The sequence below is a fragment of the Triticum aestivum genome, chromosome 2D, assembly GCF_018294505.1.
Source record: "Triticum aestivum cultivar Chinese Spring chromosome 2D, IWGSC CS RefSeq v2.1, whole genome shotgun sequence".
Classification (NCBI taxonomy): Eukaryota; Viridiplantae; Streptophyta; class Magnoliopsida; order Poales; family Poaceae; genus Triticum; species Triticum aestivum.
This window is the reverse complement of record NC_057799.1, coordinates 65,442,950-65,449,301: the sequence shown is the minus strand read 5'-3', so window position 1 is coordinate 65,449,301 and position 6,352 is coordinate 65,442,950. Positions and strand designations below refer to the sequence as shown.

The 6,352-nt window shown below is 56.4% G+C and overlaps 1 pseudogene; it reads right to left on the bottom strand.

Annotated features, from left to right (window-relative positions):
* LOC123055655 (uncharacterized) overlaps positions 1-6,352 on the bottom strand; it is a 9,315-nt pseudogene that overhangs the window by 1,779 nt on the left and 1,184 nt on the right.

Genomic DNA, 6,352 nt, shown 5'->3' with positions numbered 1-6,352 from the left:
TCTCTGTCAACTTTTAGTATAGCAACACAAATGTACATTTTTAAGGCCTCATCACACTGCTCTTTCAACAAAAGTGGTCTACAGAAATTTGTTAAAAGTTTGATCAAGACACCAAGTTTTCAGGTGAAAGGACAATATATAATGTGGACTCTTTTGCGTGATAAAAGTAACTATGAAAAACTGAAAGTAGCAGAATTTAGCATGGTCCTTTGCTTCTTAAATGCAAAGTGTGGAGAGTTCCTTACCCAAATCAATCTGTTGATGGTGGCTGGATCAAGACGACGACGACGAAGGCTATGTTTTCTCAAAACACGCCTTATACAGTTTGTGGGAAATGGACAACAGGAGGAGTGTTCCCGGCACAGATAACGTTCCAGCGCTAACTCCTCCACATATTCTGTTGGCAGAAGGTCAAACAGAAGAGAAAGCAGCCTGTCACCACCTTTCTCCCTCAGAACTTTGTACAGATCCTGCTTGCTGTGAATTTCGAAGCCAAGCCTCTCCAACCTGCCAATATAATCCAACGGATGTGCAAGAGCATGTCTAATGCACTCAAGGAAAGCTCTCGAGCTATCTTCGTCGCGTGTTGTAAGGGTTTCGTCGGGGCCAATAAACATAACATAGCACTTTGAAAGTTCATTTAGGAGCATATCGGCTTTCCAACCTTGGCAGTGAGCATCCAATCTCTTCAGTATCACTTCCCTCTCTTCTTTAGACATCAAATGCATCACAGTATGGAAGGCATCCAGAAAAACAAGAGACCAAAGATGAGTTGGAACGAGGCATGGATCTACCATAATAGCATAACCTTTTCAGCTTCTCGATCAACTTGCTGAACTGCTCAGGAATAACTCCCCCGAAGTGCAGAAGGCAGAACTCTGCAAAGACACCTAGCTCATAAAAATCATGCATTGTGTTATATTCCGAGGCCTTCTTAATAATTGGAGTGCCAGCTGCCACCTCAAATCCGCCAAAGGCATTCACTCTCCAACTTCTCAGGTCCAAAGGATGCCTAAATGCAAACTTTCCCTTTCCGTTCTTGAAGATTGACACGATTGCGGTACCCAGTGCATGACGAAATGAATCCGACGCGATTGACGATTCAGTTCTATCACCATACAGCACAACCTTCTCCACAGGTCTGTGTTTGGTGAGGTAACCATGAGGGTCTCTGGTCTTCAGCTTATGGTTGACTAAGGCAGCATTAGAGAAACTGCATAAGCAAAACACCCGTGAGTTAAAACTGGCTTGAAATCAACTTTAGACTTAAATTTTCAGACCCAATCAACTAACATAATACTGAAATGACAACACTTGATGAAACAATGTCACAAGCAACACTAACTTGGGTATTGTTCAACTAACTTGACAACAGTGTCTATCGTTTGAGAGAACTTCCCATATATCAGCAAGTCCTATTAGCAGCAGCAGGATACGAAATAATACAGACCAGATATGAGGAGTGGGCAACAGAGAAAACTGAATAGGATAAGTAAAGTTTGAACATCATAAGCAACAACAACAGTACAACACCTTCACTCAACCAAACAGAAAACCAACATCATTCAGCTTGCATTATACTACCACATTCTTCCATGGACATCATGACTGACAGGACAAATTGAAAAGCTGGTCACAGCTCCATCACATTCAGCACAATGAACAGGGCACATTAAAAACGCAGCGCTAAGGCCACAGCAGGTAGAGAAGTAAATCTGTGAACGATTACCGCTCCATAATTCTTACCACGGGTTGTCGTCAGGAGGATGTAGACCCGGCTGCCCAAGAGAAGGTATCGGCTGCTCAGAAGAACTGGATGATGCGGGCTCTGATCCCATGGCGCGGACGTGCGCACCAAATGCAGTCCTCGGGCTTGCAGGCCCGCGATGCCCCAGCGGGATTGCCCAATGTAGAATGTTATGGGGAGAGGAGATCGCACCTTAGGTGCTCTCCGATCTATACGCTCGTATATATAGCTCAGGTTACAACAGAGGCGCAGAGCGCCAGGTCGTGGCTACGTGCATGGATCGTGGGCGATCGCATGCAGTACGTGCGCACGGTGGAGAGAGGTGAGAGGGAGAGACTAGCTAACTGCTAACACCCCGCCGCAGTTTGAGCGTCGGGCGGCCTGATGCACAAACTGGACCGAAATTCCTCGAACGCTGGCATGGGCAGCCCTTTGGTGAGAACATCGGCGAACTGTTGGCTCGTTGGCGCAGCTCGCCGAGGGCCACTTTCTCCCGGACGAAGTGGATATCAAGCTCGATGTGCTTGGTCCGGCGATGGTGCACAGGGTTGGCAGCCATGTAGACGGAGGATATATTGTCACAGAAGACAATGCTGGCCTTGCGAAGAGGAGTCGCTAGCTCGGCGAGGAGTTGGCGTATCCAGCAGCTCTCGGCGACGGCGTTGGCGACGGCGCGATACTCGGCTTCCGCACTCGACCTGGACACGGTGGCCTGGCGTTTGGAGGACCAGGACACCAGAGCATCACCAAGGTAGACGGCGTAGCCGGAGATGGAGCGTCGCGTGTCCGGACACCCGGCCCAGTCGGCGTCGGAGTAGGCGACAAGGTCGAGGGAGGTAGCTGGTTGTAGGCACAGTCCATGGCTTGTGGTGCCCCGAAGATAGCGCAGTATCCGCTTCGCCGGCGCCATGTGTGGGACGCGCGGGTCATGCATCACCAGGCAGCATTGTTGAACTGCATAGGCAATGTCGGGGCGCGTCATAGTCATGTACTGGAGAGCGCCAACGAGGTTGCGGTACTCCGCGGCGTCGGGCACCGGCGCGCCATCCGTCGCAGAGAGCTTCGAGCGGGTGTCGACGGGAGTCGAGATCGGCTTGCAGGCTTGCATGTTGGCGCGCTCGAGCAGTTCTTCGGCGTACTCTCGTTGAGAGAGGAAGAACCCGTCAGCCGTGCGTGTGACAGCGATGCCGAGGAAGTAGTGAAGTGGACCAAGATCTTTCATCGAGAACTCTGTCGAGAGGCGCCGCTGGAGTTGATGAAGAAGCGCAGTCGACGAAGCAGCAAGAATGATGTCGTCGACGTAGAGGAGGTAGGCGGCGCCGTCGTTGTTGTGGAGCACGAACAGAGATGGGTCCGCCCGAGAAGTGACGAAGCCGATGCTGCGGGCGAACGCAGCGAAGCGCGCGAACTAGGCGCGTGGCGCTTGCTCCAAGCCGTAGAGGGAGCGATCGAGCAGACAGACGTCGGGGTGAGCCTCGTCGACGAAGCCAGCGGGTTGCTGGCAGTACACCTGCTCCGTCAAGTGGCCGTGCAGGAAGGCATTGTTGACATCCATTTGATGCACGGGCCACCGACGAGATGCTGCAACGGTGAGGACGACACGGATCGTGGCCGCCTTGACGACCGGTGAGAAGGTCTCGTCGAAGTCGACGCCGGGGCGTTGGGAGAAGCCGCGAACCACCCATCTGGCCTTGTAGCGTTCGAGCGTGCCGTCGGCCTTGAGCTTGTGCCGGAACAACCACTTGCCGGTGACGATGTTGGAACCGCGCGGCCGCGGTACGAGCCTCCAGGTCTTGTTCTCCATGAGGGCCCTGTACTCCACCTGCATCGCAGCCAACCAACAAGGATCGCGCAAGGCGGCACGCACGGTTTTTGGGATCGGGGATATATCAGGTGTAGTGGATGTTGTGAGGTTCTGGTGGTATTTAGGGTTAGGAAGAAACTTGCCGGCTTGCGCACGCGTCTGCATGGGGTGTGTTGGGCGTGGGCAGGCACGGCGGCGAGGCGGTGGTGAGGATGGTGGCGAGGCAGTGGAGGCGCCGGCAGCAGGAGTGGTTGTCGACTCCACGTGAGGAGGTGTCGTGGGAGCGGAGGTGAGTGACCCAGGTTCGGGTGTCGTGGGCGGGGGGAGGGCGGACGTGGGTCCGGTTGTGGGAGGGGACGACGTGGGGACTGCCATGGCAGCAGGCGCTGGTGCTGGCGTGGGCGCGTCCACAATGGTGGGAGGGGATGAGTGAGATGGACGAACAGTCATGGGTTGTTGTGGAACGAAAGGTAGGTTGGCCAGGTCGTCAAGGAGAGATGTATCTGGCTGGGTGGGAACGCTTGTGTTGACGCGAAAAGGGAACGTGCCCTCATCGAAGACGACATGCCGCGAGGTCACCACGCGCCCGGTGGCACAGTTGAGACACCGGTAGCCCTTGTGCTCGTGCGAGTATCCGAGGAAGACACACGGAGCGGAGCGTGGGGCTAGCTTGTGCGGAGTTGTGGCTGTGAGATTCGGGTAGCAGAGACAACCAAACACACGCATTGCGGTATAGTCAGGTTGGGCACCGTAGAGTAGGAAGAACGGCGAGTGATCGTGGCGAGGACGACACGGCCGTCTGTTGAGGAGAAAAGTGGCAGTTTGAAGTGCTTCGGCCCAGTAGGAGTGTGGCATGTGGGCGTGGACGAGGAGCGATCGCGTGATGTCGTTAAGGGTGCGGAGTGCGCGCTCTGCCCACCCGTTTTGCAGTGAGGTGTAAGGGCAGGACATGCGTAACTGGGCGCCGAGCGAGGAGAAGAGAGCGCGTGAGGCTGCGTTTTCGAACTCCTTGTCGTTGTCCGTTTGGACCGTGAGGATGGGAAGGTTGAATTGGGTGCGTGCGAAGGTGAAGAACGTGCAGATCGTGGGAAGAACATCGGACTTGTGTCGCAAAGGAAAAGTCCATGCAAAGTGACTATAGTCATCAAGGATAAGTAGATAGTATTGGCAACCGGAGTTGCTCTGCACGGGAGAGGTCCATACATCACAGTGCACTAACTGAAACGGAAAGAAAGATACATGTCCAGATGAGCTGAACGGGAGCCTAGTGCTCTTCCCTAGTTGACACGCATGACAGACACCGGGGGCGGAGTGGTCGCAGTCGATGCCCGTGAGACGAAGAGTGCGGCCAAGGGCATCTCCACCTAGATGGCCGAGACGCTGGTGCCACAGATCGCGGATGGTGGCGGTGAGCGCGTGGTGATCACGGGATGCGGGCGCGGACGACATGGGGTAGAGCTCGTCATCGTCCGAGTTACAGCGGAGGATCACCCTCTTCGTTCTTCGATCCTTGACAGAGAAACCGAAATCATCAAATTCAACATTTAATGGGTTATCGCGAGCTAAAGCTTTGACAGAGATTAGGTTTCAAATGAGGTGTGGGGAGACAAGAACATTGCGGAGGGAGATAGGAGGGCCTGAGGTTGGGATGGTGGTGTGGCTGGTGTGCGTGGTCGCAAGCGTGGTCCCGTCGCCGACAACGATGCGAGATGAAGTATGGGGAAAGGAGGAGGAGAGCATACCGGACGTCGCCCCCGTATCGAGGTACCAGTCCGCGGTCGGTGGAGACTGCTGCTGCTACTGCATCGTCATGGAGTTGAGGGCGTGGATGAGCGCGCCCTGGTCCCATGCAGGCGCGGTCGGGTTGTAGAGACCGGTGTTGGGGGCGCCGTAGAGCGGGTGTGGAGGCACAACCTGATGCTGCCAGACCACGGGAGGCGCTGTCGCAGGGATGCCCGGAGCGCCCGGAGCACTCGGACCAGCAGCATGGTGCGAGGTAGTTCCCGCAAACGGTGTGTTCGCGCCAGGACGAGGGCCGAGGATGCCCGCGCCCGGGGCATGGGCGCGCCACGGCATCGGCCAGGCGTGAACCATGCCGGTCCACGGTGCAGCTGCAGGAGCGGGAGGGCGTTGTGCATGCCCACCCCCGCCGGAGTGGGACGACTGCCCCCCGCCGGAGTTGTTGGCCTTCCCTTTGCCCTTGTAGCGTCCCCCGCCGCCGCGTGGAGGACCGTTCCCAGGGCCGCCGTTACCGCCGCCGCCGCCGCCCGGAGTGTTGTTGTTGTTGTTGTTGGCCGGGGCGCGGGCGGCGTGCATGGCAGTCTCAGTGGTGCCGTCGGCAGAGAGACGGCTCTCCTCCAACAGCAGAAAGGCACGGCAGCGCAGCAGGGTCGGAAACGGTGTCTGCATCGTTAGGATGGGCACGGCATAGCGAAAACGTGGGTGAAGCCCACAGAACATGTTGAGCACCTGATCGCGATCGGTGACGGGCGCGCCGAGCTCGGCGAGGCGGTCGGCGCAGTCCTTGAGCCGTGCAAAGAAGGAGAGGATGGAAGAGGAACCTTGCTCGATGCGGCAAAATTCGGTGGAGAGAAACACCACCTGGTGTTCCACGTTCTCGAGGAAGAGAGTGCAGATGGACTCCCAAACGGCGGCGGCAGTAGCGCCGCGCTGGTGAATGAGCCCGAAGACCTCCGGGCTGACGCGGTTGTACAGCCAGGAGAGGACGTGGGCGTCGTCCTGCGCCCAGGCCGGGTCAAGGGGGCGCGCCGGGCCACCGATGTGGTCGGTGACGGCGTGCT